The sequence below is a fragment of the Zonotrichia albicollis genome, chromosome 1 (genome assembly GCF_047830755.1).
Source record: "Zonotrichia albicollis isolate bZonAlb1 chromosome 1, bZonAlb1.hap1, whole genome shotgun sequence".
Taxonomy (NCBI): Eukaryota; Metazoa; Chordata; class Aves; order Passeriformes; family Passerellidae; genus Zonotrichia; species Zonotrichia albicollis.
The window spans coordinates 144,634,390-144,658,364 of NC_133819.1; the positions used below are offsets into that span (position 1 = coordinate 144,634,390).

General features: G+C 45.6%; 1 long non-coding RNA gene across 1 annotated transcript in view; it reads left to right on the top strand.

The window, feature by feature from the left end:
- The window catches only part of LOC102075101 (uncharacterized), a 124,386-nt gene that overhangs the window by 44,534 nt on the left and 55,877 nt on the right, over nt 1–23,975 (top strand). Inside the window, exon 3 of the long non-coding RNA XR_270429.3 lies at nt 14,160–14,240. This is a non-coding gene — a long non-coding RNA (uncharacterized LOC102075101). The remainder of the gene's footprint in view (nt 1–14,159; nt 14,241–23,975) is intronic.

Below are 23,975 nucleotides of genomic sequence, written 5' to 3' on the forward strand. Positions count from 1 at the left end.
TGGGCCTCTGTACTCTTTCCTTCATGTGAACTCCTGCATATTCCCATGCATGTGACACATCAGGAGCTTTATGGCACTTTCCACGTGTGTGTGCATAGAAAATACGTGTGAGAGTGGATATGGGCTGTGATGCATGCATGGCATTGGCATGGACATTTTCATGATTGGTCCTTCATCCATGCATGGGCCTTCATGCTGGAAGGTGAGTAATGAGAGTGCAAACCTGTCCTTGAGATCCACTTGATGACAAAAGTTATCCTCTTGCTTGAAACACCATATTCTCTATTTTACTGGGGCTAAGTGCCTTTAAGCACCCTGTGGAAGGAGTTTTGCTATCCCTTGGAGAACCCTGGATGGAGCAACTTTGCTGAGTCCCATCTTGCTGCAGTGGAAGAATTCCTCTTGATGGGATAGACACAGGAGCAGCTGTCAGTGGAGGTTTTGAGTTCTTCATCAACATACAGTCATTCAAGGGGCTGTTCAAAGCAGATGCTGGTTTAAGGTTGCTGGACTTTAGCAAACACATCCCAACTCTCACCCATCTGAGGGGAATGAGCACTTTCTGCTCTGTTCTTCATGCAGGAGCTTGTATGTGAAACCATAAAAAAAAGGGAATTACCAACCTTGGGTGGTCATTGGGAGTGTGTTTGCTTGGGTGTTGTCTCCCGGCTCTCTGCTGTGTCTCCAGACCTCAGGCTGGACACTGAGGTCTGCAGGGTGGGAAGTGTTGTTGTAGAGCTGTGCCTGCTTGGTAGCCTTGCATCTCCTTTGTGGCGTTGAGTCCCCAGTTACATGCCAAAAGGACAATTCTGGTCACACACAATTACAGGGGATGAGGCACAGTTTTATTTTCTTCTTGCCTCACCCATGAAACTGTGTAACAGCATAGGTGAGCAGCTGACTAGTTGGACTTGGCTAGCCTATAGCAGTAGTGTGTCAGCTCATACAGGTGTCTTTTCAACTTCTGACAGGCTGTCCAGTTAGGCAGAAAGTGTGGCTATCCTTAGTTCTTTTGTAAGGTATGGGAGGACTGTTTTGTTCAACTGGAGTGGACACCATGGTAAATTGGAAAAGCTGTTGCTGAGTCTAGAAGAGATGAGTCGGGGTAGAACTTGTTCAGCTGAAGTGACAGATGTTGCCTGTGCCCCAGCTCTGGCACTGCTGTTGGAGGGTTCTTGCCTTGCCTTGGTGCATGCTGCTCAGCAGGTTGGGTGCTCCCATTGCCTTTCCAGCAGCAATCCATATGCTCTGGAGCCCAGTGGGGGCCCCCCAAAACCTCTGTGTCATTGAGCAGGGCTGTGCCAAAGTGTCTAATGAAACATGGATCTTGGCTGGCAAGAGCTGCAGTTCCTCTTCTTTTGAAAGAAGCTGGGAAAGGCTCCCCAAAACAACCAGTAGAGAAAGTGTCCAGATGAAAGATCTGGTAAGTCTCAGTGTCCCCTCTGTGGTGTTTTCAGGCTCTTCTGTAATCAGCTGTCATTTCAGGATCTGGGCGTATTGGACTTCAGGGAGTATGGATTGAAACTTAAACAAACAGTGATTCTTCTATAAATATTTAGCTCACACTGTTTAGGAGCTGCTGGGAGTTGGAGACAAAAAATGGTTTAAAGTTCATTACTGTCTGGAAAAGCTATCGGAGGGAGGCACTTGGTCACCAGATTGCCTGGCATGTTGGTTTTGAATAGCTAATCCTCCTTTTTTCCCCCCCTGAGGAAGAGGATGTGTTAAGCATCCTTTGGAGAGGCATAAGGTTGCATTTTTCCAGTGCTTACATGGCTGCACTGGGGACTCAAATCAAAGAGGTTTTCTTCAAGAGAAGACATTGCATGGAGTAAATGGATGGTGCACCCTGGCAGTACACATCTTTTCAAATCTGGACTGGTCATCAGAAGTTCATACATCTGCATGGGAGAGGGGGGATGTGTCTCCAAGTGTGTGCTTTTTTCTGGCCACCTTGATAGCAGGACAGAGGTTTGTGCCTGGGCCAGCTGCTGCCAAAGGAGGTGGTCCCTGTTGGGGGATACCATGGATCTTGGGCTGCCACATTGTTCCTGCTCTTGCAAAAACCTTGATAGTGAGATAGACCTTTCTCTGCCAGCCTTCTTTTTTTCTCTTAAATATGGAGATAATACACTTTTTTTTTTTTTTTCAAATTGCAAAGCTCTTTAAAGAATAGAAAAGAACAAAATGTGATGATAAGAAAGGCATTGGTGAGACAGGCAGGGGCATACAGGCTTTGAATAAGCAGGGCTCTTCACCATGCACAAGAGTCTGGGGTTACTGTTTAAAAAGAAGAGAAAATAATTGATTATTTTCTCTCTCCCCCTGTCTTGCTCTTCTAACACAAAGTACTTGCAGTTGAACTAGATGAAGGTTGTAGGTCTCTTTCAACTATCCCATCCCATCCCATCCCACTAATATAACAGTAAACACGAAATGTTTGCCATGTCCTGTGAAACATTTTACAACTGTTTGCACCACCCCTGCCCCTGATTACATCCTGGGTCTTTTTGTACCAGGATGATTGGAGTGCCCTGTCCTTGTGGCCAACTGCTTTGCCTGGAAGGTTAATGGCAGAGGAGAAAATGTGAGGGAAGGACAGGTAAGAAAAATGTAAATTTCTCATTTGTCAGGTTGTTGAAACTACTTTTGAGGTTTGAGAGAAAATGTCAGTATTTGAGTTGGAGGTGGTGGCAAGCTTGATGGTTTTTCCCTTTCAATAGTTTCTTTTAGTGCCCTTCCTAATTTAAAAGAAGGTGTTTAAATTATTAATGTTTCAGCAGTGAAGCAGAGGGATTCCAAAGCCTTTGGCAAATATCTGCTAAAGCATCTATCTTAAAAAAGAGCTTCATGTTTTTTTCTGACACCATCTTTGACAGAAGCTCCCCTTCTGTGAGAAGTACCGAATTCACAGAGGTGGACAAAGAACTTGATTTATGTAGAAGGTAATTTTCTCCAGTGGTGTTTGGCCAGAAAACATAAAGATGATAATGATTTTTATTTTTTGGCATAGCCTTTACCAATCTCTGTGCTTCTGCCTGTGGTTGAAGCAACACTGTGCCATGGGCGAGTGCCAGCACACTGTCTGTGATGCTCAGGTGCTGCCTGTGAGAGGTGGGTACCCTTATTTGGTCCTTCTGGCTGCAACATCCTGGAGATGAGAGGCAGCTGAGGCTTCAGATACTTTCCCCAAAGCTGTAGTTTGAGCTCAGGCCTCCAATTAGATTTACCACACATTTTCCTCCCTATTCCCTTTAGGTATTTGTACTGATTTTGTACCAAATCTCCTTCTTGCTACTTGAACTGAAGAATAAAGTATTATAACTCTGGCTTGGGGCAACTGTCCAAGGGATATATTGGGATACACTTGGCCTTTGAAAACAAGGACTTCAGTCTCCAGCCCTGTCAGTCCTTCTGGCTCCTGGAAGTTTTTCTTCCAAATGGTTATTTCAAACCTCAGAGAAGAAGTTTGTGTTTTTTCAGCGCTATGATTAATACCATTTTTACGCCTCGTTGCAAAATGCCACACAATGAATGAGACCAGCAGGGTGGTGGTTTATGGGTGGCAGGGAAAAAAAAATCAAACAAACACTTTTAAATGCTGTTTTAGAAGAGTGATGTGCGTGTGCATGTTTTATAATCTTCTGTGAGCTGTGGGGTTACATTCCTTTTAAAAAGAAAAGAGGAAAAAAGGTTTAAACTTCATCTGTGGAAATAATGTCAGAAATAGTTGAGAAACTGAATAATTACAGTCTTTTTGTGGGTCAGTGAAAGCAAAGGATTGCTATGCAGTTGGCTTTGCAATTGAAAAGTCACAGGATGGTTGCAGCTGGCAGGGACCTGTGCAGGTGCTAGGTAGCTACAGCCATTTGCCCAGGACCATGTCCAGATGGCTTTTGCATGTCTCCACAGATGGGGACTCCACAATCTTCCTGAGCAAGCTTGGTCACCCTCATGGTAAAATGAGGCATAGCGCATGGTATTTCAGCACATTGGCCACCGGTTTCTGCTTGCTTCTGTTGCAGTCTGGGAAGTTTGTGGGGGTGTGTGGTGTTGGGACAGAATGCATTGAGTGCAGGGGAGCCTGGGCTGCAGCTGAACCCCATGGCTCAGGCTTGGCAGTGCTTGGCTGGGACTTGGGAGAGTTGGGCTTGGCATAAGATGGCAAAAATGGTCTCTTCAGCAGTGTGCAGGGAGTCTTGCTGCCTGGTGGCCGGGTCTGGGCCACTCTGATTTGCTTTTGAGGCTGTGCTTATACCTGAGCCTTCAGCCAACTCTGCTGTCTTTTGCTTCCCTTCCATTGACAGTGTGCATATTCCCAGCTGGGGGTCACTTTGCCACTGGAATCTAGGACTTATTTATCAGCATAAAATCAGGTTAATTACACCTTTGAAGCGTTCAGCTTCAGTAGTGCTGCAGCATCAGGTGCTTCCCTGAAAACTCCGTGTTAGTGGCAAACCCTGGGGAAAAGAGGCCTAGAGGTTTCTTGTGGCTGTGTGCCTAATGTCTCCCCATCCTGAGGACAAAGAGGATGCTAGTGCACCTAAGCCCCCACAGAGACATTTGGGTCAGCACAGATTTGCTTCCTGGTGGCTTCATGTGCATCCCTCACACATGGAAAATAAGCAAAGCCTAAGACTACACTCAGCCTCGCCTTGTTCTCTAGTGTTTCCTCCTGTCTTCCATCCATGGAGAACAGTAGCCCTTGTTTGTTGCCCTGGATGCATTTTTCTTTTCCTCTAAGCCATGTTCTTTTAATCCTGTTTTTGTTGCTGATAAGTGATGGGAATAGCAGCAGTGAGATGATACCTCCCAGTGCACACTCCCACTGTCCGCAGACATGTCCCATATAGCCCTTGTGCCAGTGATGGGTATTTTCTCATTAAAAATAGACCACAGACAATGGCACTTCCTAAGGACCGTGATTTATCATTTAATAACAAGTGGTTACTCATTTCCTTCGGAAAACTTTCTGGAAGCGTTATTTTTCTTTTCCCCCTTGCTTCCCATTTTTTAATTTCCTTCAAAACCCTTCATTACCCATCAGAGCCACTGTGTCTGTTAAATGAAGTGTTCTCTTTTCAAGTGGAAATTATATTTATGATTTAAAGTTAATGAAAATAACAACTCTTAACCCATTGGGCATGAGCTTTTCTTTGTAAGTGCCTGCAGCCCTGAAATCTTAGCTCAGCCGCAGGAAATAGCAACAGAGAGCTGGGTAGGTAAGACTTGAAACACTGTGATGCTGATCCTAAATGGAGAATGGATGATTTGCTTGAGCTGACTTCAAAGAAAATGTCAAGAAATTTTAGAACTCATATTGTCTTGAGTTGCCAGCCCTTAGCTGTGATACCTCCAAGTTCTCCTGAAGGATGGAGAGCCTGCAGAACTGCTAGGCAGTCTCATACCAGGTCTGGTATTTTAGTGACTTTACCAAAGAAGTTCAGAAAGCTGTAGAGTGGTTCTTGAGGAAATCCCAACAGCTCAGTAAACAAACTTGGGAAATGTGTTGAAGATGAAATCATTGTAAGTTGGTATTTAAGAAGCTAAAAGAAATAGTTCTGTGCTGGATTGGAAGTCATTTGCAGGGTCAGTAGCAGATCATATGGTAGATTGCAGATGATACAGGAGATGAAATGCAAACAGGGACATTGCAGGTACTTCAGGTCATAACATCTTCCCTTACAGTTGCCTTAATGAGCTGCAAGGGTATTTAAAGATACGAAAAATAAATTTAATAAAGACAAGTGCAAAGCAGCACTCTTGGAAAACGGATGCACGTACCCAAAATGAGCAGTAGCTCTCAAAATGAGCAGGTTAACTACAGAAAGGAATCTGTGAGCTGCAGTGAATCTCAGGCTTGTTGTGAATTGCAGTCAGATGCTGTTAGAAGACAGGTAGATTTTGAATAGCCCAGACAAAAATGGCAAAGGTAATAATTTGTCCTATAAAAACCCTGTTTGAAACACAACATCCAGTCTCAGCCCCTCTATTTTAAATATGAAAGCAGGCAGCTTGGGAAGATGAAACTTCTGTTTGGGAAAATTTACTTACAAGGAATAGCTGGAAGATTTGCATATGTTAAACCCAGGGAAAAAAGCCCCAAACCACCAGCCCACAGGTGTCAGGCTGTGGTTTGATGGTATGCTGTCTTCAGCAGTAGTTTTGGGGCTAAGTATCTCTGCTCTCCTGGTACTGACTGTGCTGCAGCTCATTGTGTGGTCAATTGTGTAGTCACAACTTGTGTCCACACTGTGAGCTGGGACAAGGAATTTCATTCAGTATAGAAAAAAGCTGAAGTGCCTCCAAATTTATTTCAAAGTATGGCCATGCAGACAGCAGATGTTATGCAGGAGGAAGGAGGGCAAGGAGAGGAACTGGAGATTGTGAGCCCCTGCTAGAGCTGAGACTTGAAGGAAACACAGCAGATTTGAGACATCCAGGAAGGTGGTGTGAGGAGCACACAATGTCTCTCCATGTCTGAAGACAGGACTAGACAAAAATTGCATTACAGGAATTCCTTTTCTGGGCATGGTCTTCCTGTGCATCGTCTCTGTCACGCCTGGTAGCAGTGGGGTAGGCTGGCATTTCTCAGAGTGTGGGTTCCAGCTCCTGGTGGTGGTGGTGAAGGAGAATGAGTGAGGCTGGAGCTGACCCAAAAAGCATTAGAAACCTCTTTGTTAGCAGCACAGCAGCCCTTTCTGGGTGGTGGGGCAAGTGATACTCATTGCTGGGAACTGCAGCAGAGTCCTGCTTGCTCTTGGCAGGGCTGTGCCGGTGTTGCCTTGGAGAGCAGCACAAAGACAAGCCAAGAGAGGGTTCAGGGCTTGGTGGCTGCTTGACTTCCCTCCTGGTCCAGCATTTCTGCAGTCCTTGCATCCAGATTTTGGCATGGCTTCTGCCCCTGTCAGTCCTGCTGAGGCTGAGTGTCTCAACGCCTCCTGATGTTCTAAATCCAAATTCCTGTCATTACTGCTTTGCACTTGGCTTTTTGGCTCTTGGAAGTAGTTTGGTTGACCACAAATTGGTCACTCTCCGCTGTGATGTAAGCTGATGATCTCCTCTGCTGTGGGTGCTAAACCAAATATCCCTGCAACTGCTGGGATGCTACCAGGCTGGTGTTTGCAGCTGATGGGAATGTGCTGCAGCTATGCAAGCCTTGGTGATTCAAGCTGATACTTAGGTTTATGATGAAATGCTAAATGCCTGGTCTGTTCTGTCCAACCAGCTCTACCCCTAGGGAAAAAAAGGGGGTTTACTGCAAGAAGAAAGGATATTCCGGTATTGGTTGGTTGATAATGAGAACACAGAGCATCAAAGCTTAAACAGTATGTGCTGGGTTTTGAAATCACTGGAGGATATAGAAAGAAGTGCCTTGAAGAGGAAGATCACAGATAGGCAGACCTACAGGATATGCCTGGCTGATTTTTTGTAGGCTGCAGAGCTTTCCCCTGTGGTTTGCAGGGTTCCCTTGCCTTGCTGCATCTCTGTACAGCTCAAAGCACAGCATCTTTGTCCATGATCTTGGAGGATATAGATGTGAGCCTTGCTAGGAAGATCTAGGCTTCAGTTCCAGTCTTGTTAATGCTAAAATACCCTAGAGAAGAAAAAAAAGGCAGTTTGCTATGTTTGCTTGTGACGTGTTTGACATTTTGTCACTGAATCTGGCTTGTGCTGATCTTGGTTCCTTAAAGAATAAAAGAAGCATGGTAATTTGTCTTAAGATGGATACAGAGAAAGTGAAGAAGAGAACAAGTTGTTTACTATTCATTGCCTTTTTCAGACTGAAAGGCTGAGGCTTACTCTGGGAAGAAGTCAAATCCCCAGACAGTTCCATATAACATCATCAGATGAAGGGGTGGCCACCACATGAGGCTGACTGATGGCAGGGCTGGCGTGGCAGGACTGCTGAGAGTGGAGCTGCAGAGCTCTTCAGTAGGGTCAGCAGAGTTGTAGTGGCATCTCAGGGACACACAGAAAACCCATCTTTGGTGGTTTGGGTGACGCTGAAGGCTCCAAACTGCATTCCTGAAACCCCACGGTGCTGTACAGGTGACTCAACAGCATCAGCTCTAAACCAGGAAATGCAGAGTCTAGCAACTGCTGGACTTCAGAGGACAGGGTAAAAGGACTGCAAAGACATTGGCACAAAGGATTTTTAAAATATTTTTAAGGAAGACAAACTAATAACAACTAACTTTCTCTAGAAATCCCCTTTCAAGGAACAGATGTATTATGTTAATGACAGTGGTGAATATAATTATGTGTAAGGATGAAATCTTGGCTTTGGTGACTTCACAGGACTAGTATTTCATGCAAAGAGGTGTTCTTGGAAGCCATTCTGGAAGTACAGTCATGGCAAGAGGATGTAGGGCTGAGTGGGACTTACCCGATAGCCACAGGAAATGTTTAATGTTGTTTTTACCTTGATGTATTTGGTCCAGGGCTGTTGGTACTGCAGGGCATTCTGAGCAGGTGGATACCAAACAGCATTTGTGACCAGGTAGGCCACCCATCTTCTGGTCAGTTTTCCTGTAAGAACATCTGTAAGGCAGGATCAGCACCTCTCCTGATGGTACCCCCACAGGGAGCTGTGTGGCACCTTCCTGGGGTGGGTGCTGGTGTGTCAGGACTGCCAGAGCTTTGCTTTCACCTGCTCATCTCCCCACACGCTTGCTCAGGGTGCTGAAAGCAGAGAACCTCAACAGAGCAGACACACCTCTCCACCCCAGCTCTTTTCCCCCATCATTGTTCCCAGTTTTCTGTTCACCTCCCTCCAGCAATGTGGCTGGGGGCTGCTGTGACCGCAGTGAAGCCTTGCTGGCATCTTCTTCCTCCTCTCTTCTATCCTGCCTCTCCTTCCCTCTCCAGCTGCCGGGTTGCTCTAAGCAACTTTGGCTCCTGTCCCAAGAACAATCTCTCAACACACAAAAACCAGGAAGGCTAAAATAACACTTTAAAATTGTTAAATAAATAGTGATGGAGCTCTGCTTAAATGGGAAACGCAGAGTAATTTGTTAAAGGCTTTTTGTGCTCCCTTGGACAGGGATTGGCTGTGTGTGTGTGTGTGTGTGTGTGTGTGAAGCATTTCTTGTAGCTTCTAAGCTGCATCTCGTGGCCCCAAGTGGGCAGAGAGGGTTATGTGAGTCTGAGTTACTAAACACTTACAGTAAAAGTGTAGTCATCCTGAACCTCAGCCAAAGAGCTGGAGGTTTTGTAAGGCTTTTTTTTTTTTTTTTTTACGTTTTCCATTCTCTCCCTGCAGGATGCTGCTGCGTCACTTGCATTCTTCACCCCAGCCTAGCAGTAACTCTTTCCAGACTGCCAGCAGCAGTCCAGGCACTTACCTCCTGCTCCATCCCCTCTCCAAGGGCTTTGTGCATAGGGCAAGGGCATCCTTCCCCTCTCCCTCAGCAGAGAAGCTGCTGCCAGCTCAGACAGAGGTTCCCATCTTTCTGAAACATGAAAAACACTCATTTCTCTCTCACACTTTTTCAAAACTGGAGCAAAAATAGAATAGCATTTACTGCCATATGAGAGAGTGAGAATGGGAGGCTCTGGATAAGCATTTATAAAATATCCAAGGGAAATGGATGCCGGCAAAGGCTCTGCTGAGTGGGAGTGGGTGTACCAAAATGTATGTGTCAGGATGAGAAATGTATTTCTTGGGAAGGACATGGAGAACTGGCTGCTTCCCAGCACACAGCTCCTCCTGCGGCTCTTCCTGTGGGAGCTCTCTGCATTTCTTTTTAACACATGGACTATCTCCCCAGCCCACTCTTCTGAGTAGAAACTAATCTGTGTTTTGAGAGAGTTGTTTCTTATTAACTCTCTGAATGGGGAAAAAATAACCTCCACTCCCTGTAGTGGGAATTGCACAAGTCAAAATTTTACATTCCCTTTTCCAAACTCCAAAGTCATTCCTGGAAGGATGGGTTGTGGGTCAGAGAGGGGCTGTGCCCTCCTGCCACACCTGCTGTGAGAGCTGCCAGGTCTGGCTGTCAGTCTGAATGCATGATGAGAGCAGAGTAAAACTGCAGTCATGGCCTGAGCAGGGATACCCAAAATTAACATCAAAAGGAAAGGAGGGAGTTGTCCAAATACAGCCTGCAAACCTTTAATTCTGTAACAGTGGTATCCCGAGCCAGGTAATCTCCAGCATCAGTGTTGCTGCAGTAATGGAAGCAGCTGATTCTGTGGGAAGATGAAGGTTTCATGGAAGGTATAATAATCTATCTTAGATGTTTTAATTTTCCCTTTTCATCCCAAACATAAGGAGCAGAATTTCCTCCACTTTGAACGGGTCTTTTTATGTTCTCTTTTTACAATTGGGTAGAACAAAATCATGTTTCTTCAGTATATAAAATGAATCTGGCAGTCTGGTTTTGTACTTCAGCCTCCCAAAGAAACAAGCAAGCATAAAGCAAGAAGATACACTGCCTACTAAAATGTCCTACTTATTAAAAAATCCACAATAAAATCCTCTTTGAACATCCTGTTTCAACTCTGCAATAAAACTCACTGGTCAATTAACGGTGGATCTCCTGTTCCCATGGAGAAAGGCAGTTGCAGACTTAAGAGGTTGCTGTGGGAAAGGGGGGAAAAATAAAATTAAAAAGATCCAGTCTTGGTCTTGCAAACAAAGGTTGCCTTGGATTGCAGTCACATGTTGCAGTTCAGCTGATCTTGCTCATGCCAAAAGGGGAAAGATTTCTAGTACTTGCCTGAGCCCCACTGAACTGGTTTAGGGAATTAATTAGAAGAAAATTACTCACCTTTTGTGTTTTTTCCTATCTAGTTTCCTCTTAGATTCAACTACCCTGCCTTAGCTCACTAGGTCGGGGGGTCAGGGGCAGCTGGGACAGGATACTTGGCCATTGTGTGAATTTAACAGTAATTTAAAATTACACCACTGACAAATGTCTTCTGGCTTTTCCCAGCTGGGGAGGAAGAAGTCTCTAAGTACCCAAATCTGGGATACCACTGAGCTTTGTAAGTCCTACCCCTGGTGGCTGAGTTGCATCAGCAGTATCAGGGCAGAAGCCCCTGAAAGAGTGTTCTGGGGTCAATTGCAGTCCCCAGGCACATCAGATGAACTGATAAGCTGGTGTTGGTAAAAACCTCACCGTGCATATGTCTGCATGCAGTAAATAGTTTTGGCCTGGTCAAGCTCCTTCTCTAGGGTGCACCACTCTGTGCTAGAGGGAAATGTCCAGAAGACCCTCATATGGCTCATATGGACATCGTGTGAAATGACACAAAATCCACTGGTTTGGCTTCACAGGGTTGATAGTGAGGTAATGCACACAGAGGTGTGCATTACATGGCTTTTTGGGGCAAAGCCAGCATAACAGGTTTATCTCTCCTCCTGGGTGGTTTGCTCAGGCCTTAGGGCTCATTTCTGATCTTTATAAGGTGTATCAGGCCCCTGGGTTTCAGAGGGTCAGAGGATACTTTGACTGAAGCGTATGATCTCATCAGAGCCAAGTATTGAAAAACTTCCCAGGATTTTGTCGCTTTGCCCATGTGTGTTCTGTGTCTGGCTGTGTCTAGAGAGCTGCTGGGCTGGCAGTTGCCAGGAGCTCCACTGCCCAGCTCAGTCCAGGCTTTTGCTTCCTTGGTACCATGCCATGTACCTTTATTGTGGTGAAAAAAAAAATCTAGTGCTTGTTAGATCCCCAGACCTGTTCATTTTTAATAGGTTGGTGTTTTTGTTTTTTTTTTTTTCCTAACCCTGAGACATTATGGATTAGGGCTGCTGAATAAAAATAAAAGTGAAGAATCAAGTATGTTTATAAATTTTAGTTTTACAGTGAAAAGGCATATCTCTTCTTCTTGGCTGAGGTGGTATGAAATGCTTGCCCCATCCCAAGTTTCCTGTGCTCCCTGGTGGCTTCGAGATCCTTGTTTGCAGCACCCCATGGAAAAGATAAAAAGCTTTGGTGTGTGTTCCCTTCGGGGCAATGTGGATTTCTCCTCAAAAACCTCAGTTCTGGCGACTGGTTTATATAAATGCCTAAAAAATGAGGCTGTGCCTTATCTCTTGAGAGATCGTTGATGGATCCATTTCTCAGAAAGATATTTTATTCAGTCCTTTAATGCCACGCCACTCCCTTCATTCAGATGCCTGGAGTCTTTTATCACCGCTCCTCTTACTCATTGCTTAGCCAGGTTGGGCATATTTAGTTCTTTTAATCTTTCCTGCACCTCAGCTGTCTTTAATCATCTTTCTTGATGTCAGAACGTTTGATGCCCACTTCTGCCGAGAACAAGCCTAGGTTGGTTCTTTTTTAGTTGTGTGGTTTTTTTTTTTTTAATTCTCTTTTTTTTGTGTGCGTGTGAATTGCTTGGGAAATGTCTCCGGCCGCTTGCCCAGGCTCATGCCTGGATTCCTCAAAAGCTCCCTCGAATGTCTCAGTGGATATTGAGGAAAATTTCTGGCTCACCATGTACACCACTGGACTTGGCACCCTCTGGGATTAATTAAAATGTTTATTTGTTGGGTGTGGGCAGCAGCACATTTGCCCCCACCAGATGTTGCATGGATTGTGTTTCCAGGGGCAGATTTCTCTGGGCATCTGGAGAAGGGTGCAGGTGCTGATGGTGTTTATAGAGAACAGGTCCAGAAAGGTTACTGTAACCTTTGTTTCCTTCCTGTACCTGCCAGCAACAAGGAGAGAGAGGTTTAATTGTTCCTATGATCTCAAAAGCAAAGCCTGATGGTAGCTTTATAGGTGCCTGTGCTGCAGGTCAGGGCAATGCTTCTCTGGAATCATGACCCCTTCTTGCTGCAGGTATTGATGCTGTCCTTCCTGAGTAGTTAATCTGTTTTGCACCCAAAAATAGTCATTCAGAGCTTCCTAAATGAGTTTGAAGGTGAGGATTGCTGCTAGCTGGTACCAGGCTGAGCACTGCATCCCTTCAGGGCAGGGTCTTCAAACTCACTGTCTGAAGCTGATGTGTGAAGGTGTCCAAAATTCCATCCACATACCTCCTGGATACCTGCTATTTCCGTGGGAGCTGTTTTCTAAAGCCTGATTCAATTATTTTCTTCAAATAGGCAGGCTTAGATGCTGACTGGAAGGGGCTAAGGCCCTGATCTCCAGGTTTGCTGGGTCTAGGCCATGGCTGTGCAGCCAGGGGTGGCTTCCCTGACATGGACTTTGAATTACAGAGCACTTGGCAGGAGTTAAAGAAGGCCAGAAGCTGCCTCTCCCTCCTCCACCTCCCATTAGGAGGGAATGCTTCTCATACTCTCCCAAATTTAGCAGTGCAAATGTGGCTGGGTTTAAGTAGGCTGAGCTGTGAGGAGATTTTGACTGTGATAAAGGTCTCCTTCCCTCCTCTGCCTCACACTTACACTGCCTGTGTGATAGAAAGCTGTTTGATATATGGCTGTGTGAATTGTTGGTTGTGCCAACAAGGGCTTTGTGGCCTGAGAGGATGGGGACCTGGATGGTGGGATAGAACAGTCTGTGAGGACCACCACCCAGCAGAGCACTGAGAACCTGAACATGCTGCTGCCTGATGTCCGCGTGGCTGTCCTGTTTGACTCTTGGGCAGTAACGAGAGGGCTCAGCAATGTCTGGAGGTCACCATGAGGAAAAGCCACATCCTCTCCATGGTGACACTGGGATGCTCTGGGTCATGGAGCTGCTTCCATTCCTTTTCCTCACAGCCCTGGGCCACCCAGGCTCCCTGTCACTCCTGTCTGTATTTCCTCCTGTTACTCCTTAGGAGTGTTTGAGGGATTGCTCTGGAGCTGCCAGTGAACATCTCAGGAGGACCTTGACAGGCATTTTCATGCCACTGGGTCACTGTGGGAGTCCAGCATGGGACAGGCTATAGGGCTCCATCACTGATGCCTGAACTTTGCTGGCTGCAGAGGAATATGCTGCCGCTTCCGCCATGTCCCTTCACCAATTTATATATTTATACATATGTATGCATATATGTATATATTTAAATAAGTAATATGCATTAAATAGATTTATAAATATTTAAATGTATACATAAGCTGCTATTTATATAAACTATAATTTATATATAGTTTCCACTGCAGCCTTATGTTGAAAAATTAAGGCAATTGAAGGTTTTTGGTTTGAGGGAGGGGACAAGATTGAGCTTGCTGACATTTCTTTTGTTGCAATGTTATACAGGTCTCGATTGACTGCAGGAAGGAGAAGGGAGGAGCATGTCAAAGGGAGGTCAGATCCTGCCAGGGTTTCCTGGCAAATGAGGTGAGTGGTGATGTCTTTCAGCATTCATAAGCCTGGAGATAGAAGCCCTCTGGGTCTTCCCTGAACCCTTTGTGTGAGACCTCTCCTGTTGATCCTCCAGATTTCCTTTTGGTACAAGTTTCACTGTGTTTGCCTCTCCAGGCCTGATGGGAGGATTGTAGACAGCTGTTGTGCTTGGGAGTCTCAGAAGGGCTGGAGACTCTCTGGAATACTCTCTGGAATATGTTGGGGTTTGTGCATCACACAGGACTTGTTTTGGGCTGTATTTGGGCTTCACAACAGGGGACTTTACTTGTCTGGGTTTAGAGAACTCTGCTGCAATTACCTGCTACTGATCCAACCCCCCCCCCTGCCCCCAGCCTCCTTTTACAGTCACTGGAGGGAAAAGGATATTTTTAGGAAGTGTCTGACCCTGACCTGCTGTAGGCATCTGAATGGATTGAATCATTCCCTACAATACCTGTTTCTCTGCATTGTCAGCACAGCCAGTGCAGCTTGTTTGGTTGTAGGGTCTGCAAGGTGTGTAATGTCTGTACCCTGTGTAGGAGGACTGGAGTTCAGGGTGCTTGCTTGTGGCTTGGGGTGTCCAAAGCCACTGCATGAAAGCTTGGCCTCTCCTAAGCTGCCCTTAAATTTTCTTCAATGTTTGGACACAGCTTAAATCTGTGAGCCACTTGTCTGAGCCTTCTCTCGGCAGTTATACACCCTGACTGGCAGCATATGTGCATTCCTGAAGGATAGGGTATGATTGCTGAGGAGGTTTCAGTCCAACTGGGTCATCTCACACTGGCTGTTGCAGCCCCAGTGAGAATCAGCAAGAGATTACAGCCTCAGGAGTTTATTCCAGCCCCAGGAGCTGCTGCACTAAGGCCCAGTGAAGCTGCTGGGGCTGCACTGTAACCTCCTGGGAACCAGTCCTGGAGCTGCTCTGCTCTTTGGCTTTCTCAGTGATGTGGGTTGTGGCTTTTCAGCCACAGGAAGGTTTGGAACAATGCTTGCCATCCCCCCATGGGAACCTGACACCTGTAGAGGGAGCATCCACATCCTGGTACCTTGGCTAAGGTGCAGAATCCCCCAGGAGTGGTTCTGTGAAGAACTGGGGCCTGCCTGTCAGCTCTCCGTTGATTAGAACCTCCATCCAGAGCTTTTGTGCACATCCCTGCATCTCTCAGCCAGGAGAATCCTGCACAGACATCTGCCTGACTTTGCTAGGCCACTCCCTCTGCCTCCCCTCCTAGTTCTTGGAGGTGGAGATGTGTTCTGCTTGTGTTTGCAGAGTGCTCAGCCTGGGCTGGCTCATCCCTACTGCAGTGAGGCTAAATATTGACAGTGGTTGAAATTTAGATGTACAAGGTGTTGTACCTAAGCAGAGGTAACTCTGGAAGATTTTTGGTGTGTTTATGCTTCTGCTGATGCCCTCAACATGTTTGTTCTCTGAGGGCAGTCTGTTCAGAAATTAGGATTGATGATGATGGTCCGTTGTCAAGATTATCACCTTTAAGTCAAAGAACAAATATAATTTGCTGTAGTACATCACTCTTGTTTAGTTGTAATTGGGCAAAGGAAATGTGTGTGTGTGTGTGTGTTATTCTTCATTTATTTAATGTTTTCTCTGTAATTTACTGTTAGCTTTTCTGTATTGCTGATAATTGGAGTGTTTTCATTGCCACCCTGGAGAGAGGAATCTCTCCTTTTTATAGCACGGGAAACTGTCACAGTGAAATGATGGAGTGGTTACTGTGTGGTTACTGCTGCCCTTTGCCAGAGCCTGGCACATCCCTCACCTGCCTTCTGTCTGTCTGTCTGCCTTGGGGACCAGAAGATGTTGCAGGGACTCACGGTGCCCTTGTATTTGATGCTTGCTTCTCCCAGTGGTCTCTTTGCTCTGAACTGTGCCTCGATTCTCCATCCAGAGAGCAGGAATAAACTGATTCTTTGGAGTAGGTAGAATTGGTGTTAAGGATGAGCAATTTAACGGGAGATGCAAGGGCTGTGTCTAAGAAGGGGGGATGCTTTTTGTAGTATCAGTGATTCGAGGAAACAGCCTCATTTTTACTTGGCTGCTGGACATCTCTCTGGGTTTTCCACAATTAAGTTCACTCCATCTGGCTTTCTTTCTCAGTCACTCCGGTTTTTTTGAAGCATTTTTGTGCTGGGCTGACACTGTGGATATCAGCAAGGATATTCAGGGCTCATGAAATGCAAAGCCAGGAAGCTTTCTCTGCTTTCTTTGAGTTTAGGATTTCCTTGAGCTGGGATGCTTTGGGATTCTGGGACGTGGTAAGCAGGAGAATGTTGTCATCTCCATCTTGACCAATATGAAATGAGCAGCCTGCCTGAAGTGAGGAGGGTTTTGCAAGCCTCAGTGACACCATTTAAGTACTCGGAAGGGTTGTGAATTGGGGGTGGGTGGAGAAGGAGGTTTCTGTGTGCTTCCCGGCAGCTAAAAGCAGGTGTTCAGTCATCTGAGAGTTGCCCTAAAGGCAGAGAATAAGGATGCAAATGATCTGTGAAACATAAAAGGAACCATCTGAATGCCCCTTTTCTTGGTTTACCTCCACCCTGGGTAGTTTGCATGACACAGGTTGATCAACCCTGAGAAAAAGCAGTTCTGTCCAACTGGAGAAGATAACTTTGTCAAACCTAACGACCTTGCAAAGAGGCGAAAAAGCAAAGCCCAGAGCCAGGACACAGACGGAAAAGTGTGGGCTGTGGCTGTGCTGTCTTGGTGGAGATGTGGGGCCCTGGTTGGCACCTGTGGGGTCCCTGCTTCCCCCAGCTTTCACAGCAGCCCAGCTGAGTCAGAGGCGGTCCCAGAACGGGTCTGTGATTGCAGCTTCAGCCCTCCTTGATGAGGCAGTGTGGGGAACACTGGGTGAGCAGAGCCCACCCAGCCCCTGCCCCAACAGGCAGCACATGGGACTGGCTGCTTTACACCCACCTGGAGCGGCTTCTAGGCCGAGCTTTGCCTCATCTCTGATGCACTAGCAATGCACGAATCCAAGGGGTTGCTGCAGCTCCAGGGCTGCCTGCTCAGGTGGGGACAATGCCTTAGCTCGAAACTGGTGTGGATTTAGGATCCTCCTTGGCCAGCCCTGAGATGCTGAGTGCAGGGTGGAGCAGTGCTCAGCTGTTGCCTCTGATCATCCTCCTCAGTCGAGTTCTACACCCAGCCTGCATTTGCACCATATCCTAAATGAACTTTTAACAGAGTTCGTTTCTTTGCTGTGATTTGGACCTGCACATGTGTCTCTTGGGTGTTGTCAGCTCAGCTGTAGCTGCAGATGGCTGGTTTCCCCCCACCTCTCACCTGTGCTCTCCTGTCCTGTGGGTGACCTCTTCATTTCATTGATAGTTTCTCTAATTTTCCCAGTGTTAATGAGTTTTTCCCCAACTACCATCCCCCGCTTCCCCAAAGCCAAGACATTGACTCTTGCACTGTGAGGGATAATTGCTTATTTATTTTGTGGACTGCACCTCCCTCTTTCTGATTTCACTTGATATGTGCAGGATGTGGCGATAAAAATCTGTTTGAGCTGTCTCCTGTTTCAGACATTTTTGCTTCTTTAAAGTAGCTTCATGGGACAATGAGTGTGTACAGGGCTGCTTGGATAGGAAAGTGGAGAGGGAGCAGCAGGCTGAGCCCTGTGCTGTCTGCATGCTCCATCCTTGCACCCAGGTGCTTGAACAAAGGTTTTGAGGTGTTCTGTCCTCACAGAGCAACTGATACAAATCGGGGGGAAAAAAATGTGACATTGTTCAGTCTACTCTCCCTTCAGCTCCTTGCAGACTTCTCTCCAAGATCCAGCTGCTTTCCATCAGCAGCTCCCGGGGTTGTCTGGGCCAGCCGGCAGCTTGCCATGTTCAGTGGTGACACGTCTGTGTCTGGAGAGAGCACAGCATCCCTGTGGATCTGTGCAGTCTCCTTTGCAGACTGCCTGGTGTGTATGGCCCTGTGGCCCCTTCCAGCCTTTCCCATTCTGTCATTCTGTGCCATTCTCTGTGTTCATGGAGGCCATCCAGTTGCAGCCTGCATATATTTAGCTGAACCAGGTGTTTTCTGGCCTTTTTTTTATAGGTTTTGCATCAGTGGTTTGTTTGGTTCTGCTGTTTCCTCTTAAAGTTAATGTGGTTTACTCACATAAGTTAACAGTGTCTATGGGTGGTTTACTCACATGCATGAAAAAGCTGCTCTCAGAGGTGGTTTGTATTGTCTGTATTTTTATCTTGAGTGTCTGATCTGCAGCATGTCCTGCAGAGATGGCTCTTTTGGGGGGATATTGCCAGTGTTTGGATGCTTTTCCTTAATAAATTTGACTCATTTGAAGAAAACTGTGTTCATTTTCTGAATTATGAAGTTGCGTATTGAAAACCATTATGGAGTAAAGGGGGCTGAGGTCAAGAAGGGTTAGTTATGAAAACTGGGGTGTATTCTGCTAACATCTCAGTGCCCCAGGGGTAATGCTTCTGAGCTGTCACCCTGAGTCATAACTGCCTGCCCCAGTGCAACTTCCAACCAAGGCAGTGTCACATTAGAGAACTGGCATGGAAACTGGAGCCTAGAGGCTTGAGGGGCCTCAGTGATGGGGCTGCTGGGTACATGATGCTGATATACCCCCGTGGAAAGGGGGATTAAAAATTGGGCAGGAAAACACAGGGTCCAAGCTGCCGAATGGCTGCATGTGTTACGTTTCCTTTTTTATTTTTTTTTATTCTTCCTCTTTTGTTTGTCTGTTTGCCTGGATTTGGATTCCTTCCAAAATGAGGACCTGAGAGGTCTCTAACAGCAATAAAGGGAGCTCATCTGTGGAGGAAAGGGTTTTACCCTTATTGCACCCTTAAGCAGACTGACTGGGAGCTGCTGACTTGGGATGAGATGGGTGGTGGTTTTCCATCTTGTCTTTCTGCATGGTCATGACAGGGAGAGCTGATGTTCGTTCTAATTGGGAATGTGTAGTGACATGCCAGGAATACATCCTTGCTGGGTTGCATTCTTCTGTGGGAAGGCATCAGCTATACATTGTGATGGGGATTAGACCTTACTGTATAGATAGTGCTTTGCAAATATATTTTCCTGGGAAGTTTTCCTAATTGGGCATAGTCTCAAAGAGCATGAATTGGATGGTTCTGACTTTTTAATGTTATTCCCAATGCCGTGGTGTTTTGGGTGAACATCTGAGGCTGCAGCCCTTTCCATGTGCTCTGCTGTGAGGGTCCCACTGGTGTGGGCAGGGCTGCTGGGCAGTTGGGCAGAACCAGCTGGGAAGTGGCAGAAAAGGCATTCCTTGTGTTTGATTGCTGGCAAATCCCATACCGTGTAGGTTATCCATGGAGAGATGTCACAATGATGAAGGAAAATGGAGAGTCTTGTTGAATTAAATTTTCATATTTCTTTTAACAGTTGTGCTAAAAAACAAAGCCCTCCAAAAAGCTTGGTACTTCTTGGGATTAATTTTTGTGTGTTTTCTCAGAGCACAGATAAAGGCTATAAAAGGAGTTTCATTTTCCAAAAGGGGGAAGAGTTCAAGCCTGAGTGTGAACTGCCCTGTAGCATATTCCCAAGTGACCTTGGGCAGGTCAGACAGCTGGACTAGAAATGTCCAAAAGTGTGAATGGGCATCCAAAATGCTGACCCACCTGGACATGTTGTACCAGCATTACTGTGCCAGTCTCAACTGCTGTTTGGTGAACTTCATGGCTCTTGAATGGCTGTGGTTTGGAGTCAGGTGAGGTTGGGTGTGAAATAAAAAAAAATGGTTTTTCAGTGTAAACACCACTTAATTCTGTGGGAAGAGTGGGGACAAATAATGCTTTGGACCAGGATCCTCTATGGATCATGAAAATTTTCTGAACATTTGGCTTATGTTAGATGTCCAATTTCCAGACAGCTAAAATTAGGGAGAGAGCAGTAGTAGTTGTACTTTTTTGATATTTCTGTTGCTTGTGTGTAAAATGAATTTAGCATTAAGTCCTTGTTTCCCTGAAACAGAGAATAAATGTAATACTTGGAGCTGTTTCCTGGCTACAGCAGCAAATGAATGCCTGTGTTTGGGATAACAGGCTGATCTTTGCCATGGGTAGCATCTTTGAAACTGCCAGCATGCTGAGAGTTAATGAATGTGCTTGTATTTCTCTTGATGAGCTGGCGTGTTAAGGCTTTGAAATCAATGTTACAGCTGCACACCACCGTAAACCTTTTTATTTGAGGTGTTCATTTCATGAAGTTCAAATAGCACCCATGTTGGACTGAATTCCAAATCACCAGGAGAGTTTCGGACAATTTTGCTTTAGGTTTCTCTTGTGGTTGCTTGCAGGAGAAAAAAACCAGAGTAAAGTAACCAAGGTCAGCACCTCACTTCAAGCTGCCAGTAGGACTCCTCCAGAGAGAGAGGGATTGAGTTACCCTCTGCCTGCAATTCATCCCTCATGCCTATAATCAAATAATCCAGTAAAATGGCGTCAAAAAGGATGGGAAAGTTTGGAAAAATTTTTGCTGTAAGTTGAGCTGGGCAAATGATGCTCAGAGTCATGTTGGTGTCTTGGGCACAGATTTCTCCTCAGAAAGTGCTGGGGTGTTATTTTACCCAAGGTATTGCATTGAAGTCCTGATGTCCATAATGTGTGGAGCAGAATGGATGCATCTTCAAATCACCGTACTTGCCCCCATCTTGGTAGTAAGTCTTAATTTTTGAGTGCTGTGATTCTGATTACATTTTTCACTTATTATTGATCAATATATGTAGTGCCTTCATTTGAATTTAATTAGTTCTTGTTTAATATTAAAGTAGGCTTTATTACAGATAAGTACTACCTTGCATTTATTAGTTTTTCCATTCTAGAGGATCTGTAAAGTCTTCCCAGGGTTGATTCCTAACCTGAGGATGCTCCTGACCCCTTCAATGCCCTTGGAAACATTATCTAATTGTGGTAAAAACTGTCCAGCTCATTTTCATTTATTTTCCATCTCCTTTTTCCTCCTTAACTTGATTGTTGTGAAGTCATTGAGCTAACAACAGTATTATTTGGTTCCAATTTACGTTATTGACATTTCAGCTTTCTCTGGGTTAAATGGCATCCTGGTATTCCCTGCCAACATTGCTTTTTGTCTAGTTAATGTTGGACTAACCTTCAAGGAATAGATTAAAAAAAAATATTTCTGAGGTTTTGCTAATTTTTGCCATGTAAGGGCTGTGTGACTCTCAGAAAGTTGCATTTCAGCAGCAGGCTGGACTAGACAGAACACTGGTGCACTCTGTGATGCCAAGGAAATAATTTGCTGCAGCGCCCTACCACATGCAATCCTTGTTTTCCTGGGATGTCTCCCATGGACCTTCTGGCTGATTTTTCTCATTCTTCAATCTGATGTGATTGTCGTATGTTGTGGTATGTAGGGCTCCAAGCCAAGAATATCCAATATTTTTGAAATGTGTTCATTACTGTTTAAAATAGGCCTTTTTTCCATTCTCTTATAAGATTGTGCCACTTCTCTAATATGCTAATTTTACCTCTTCTTTGGCATCCATACTCCTTGGTGTTATTTTGGTGTGTACTGTATATATATCTTATGTATAGCTCTGTGTGAGTATGCATTACTGTATATGATTTATATAAAGCTTGTCTGTGCTGTCAGAAGGAAATAACTCTTACTTTTGTGGTGGGATCTTGGCTTGGATCTGCTGTGTATAACCAGTCCATTGCCAGGTCTCTCTGTCTTGCTTCCCTTCATTCCCAAGCAAGGCCATTGCTCCAGCCAGGCATGGGAAGACACAAACTATGGAGCACCACTGCAGGTGACTGCAGGTGAAGGATGTGGGGGCTTTGGAGCTGCTGGGTGGAGGTCTCCAGATCCCTGAGCTACATTCCTGTGTGCAAATGAGCATGGGTCCACAAATGTGGTCAAGGTGTACATGGAGAAAATGGCTTTTAAAATGGGGATAAAACTGCCCTGAAATAGAGGGGGAGACATATTGGACCATGACTAGAGTACCACAGGTGTGGATGAAGGCTGGAGACAGCAGCCAGGGCAGAGGTGGAACGTGTGTGTGGGTGGAGAAGATCAGTGTGAGAAACTGCACTGGATGGCAAACTTGAAAGGAAAGTTCTGATTTAGATGGGAAGATCATTAATTGGGCAAATTGATTCCCCTGTAGTTTTTTGAACACCTACCTTACTTTGCTATTTTGCTTTCCTAATGTACCTACTTGGGTCACATGCATGGACCCAAAAACTGGGTAGAAGGACTGTGACAGTGCCAATATGTTTGGGGACAGGAAAGGAGACAGAGTTAACTGTGGCATCCAGTCATGGAGGAAGAATGAAACTTTGTGGTCAACTCTGACTTGAGGGAACCAGTGGAGCAACATGACCATTTAATGTTTTTCATGTCTTTTGGTTCTGCTTAGAAGAGGGTGATCTCTATTGCCTGGACATTCATGGTCTTTGTTATATGATGGCATCTCTTTAAGGCCTCCACATTGTCATGGTGGTGTCTACCAAGGGGATGGAGACCTGGCTCATTGTGTCTTTGTCAGTTTTACATATTTGCCCAGCTGAATTGTGATGGTCTTTGTTGTAGGCAGGTAAAGGTTTCCAAGAAGCTCTGGAGTTCCTGGGCTGATGACCTGAAAACAGAGACATAAAATATGTGAAGTGAAAAGCGGGAGGATGGGTTGTTCTTTGGGACAGTTGGGTGTTTATTAGGAGGAGGATGTGAGGCTGAAGTGATTGCAGGTAAGTGCTCTGTGTACCTTGGCTGCCAGTTTCTAGGCTGTCAGCTGAGGCAGGTGTTATGCCAAAGCAGGATATTGCCACCTCCAGCAAGGATCTTGATGTGTTTGGCATGACAGGGAAGGCTCTAAACTGGATTTCTACTCAGTATTACACCAGATTTCTGGGCTGAAGGGACAGCTCTTGGTCTAAGGAGCATAGTGGCTTGTCACCAAAAGGGCTGTGCCTGATTGGTGCTGATGGAGCTGCTATTGGTGATGGTATCACAAATACTGATCCTTTCCTTCAAAGGAGGACATCTTACAGTGTGATAGAGGCCAGAAAGGTGTTAAACTGTTGGGCCTTTTTTGTCACTAAATGTGACACCATAAGTCAGCTAGAGCTCTGAAGATGGAAAACTTTCATAGGGTGAAGTTACTGAAGGAGGGGAGACACTCAACATGATTAGCTTCATTCACTGGAGCCTTAGGAAGTTGAGGATGGGTTGGTGACTGTATGGGTGTGAGAAAGCCTCCTGAATTGGTTTTCTTTATGTCAGCCAAAGGGGGATTTTCCAAGATTGGTCCTTATGTTCTCCAAGCAAAGCAGGCTGAATGTTGTTGTATCTGACTCTGCAGGAAAGCTGGCACGGTGAGCTGACACGGTGGCAGTAGCACTCAAAATTGTGTATTATTCCCTTCACAGCCAAAACTAGAACAAGAAGAATATCTTGTGTCAACCTGGCCTTTGAAATACAAATGAGTGAGCTCAAGCTCACTTGTAAATGTCACCGTGTGCTTTGTGCTCTCGCTCCCTAATGCGGTTGCTTTGCTTTCCCAGGTAACACATTTTCAGGCTTTTGCTTCAAGTGATGCTTTGACAAAGGGAGAGGAGAAGAGAGTCACTGTGCTTTGTGTTGAGTCCTTCAGGGCTGTTTTTCCACTGAGAAGCTGCACTGACCCTGAGCCAACTCAAAACCATCAACACAGGCACTGTGCTCCCATGAAAGCCCAGCTGCAGCCTCACGTT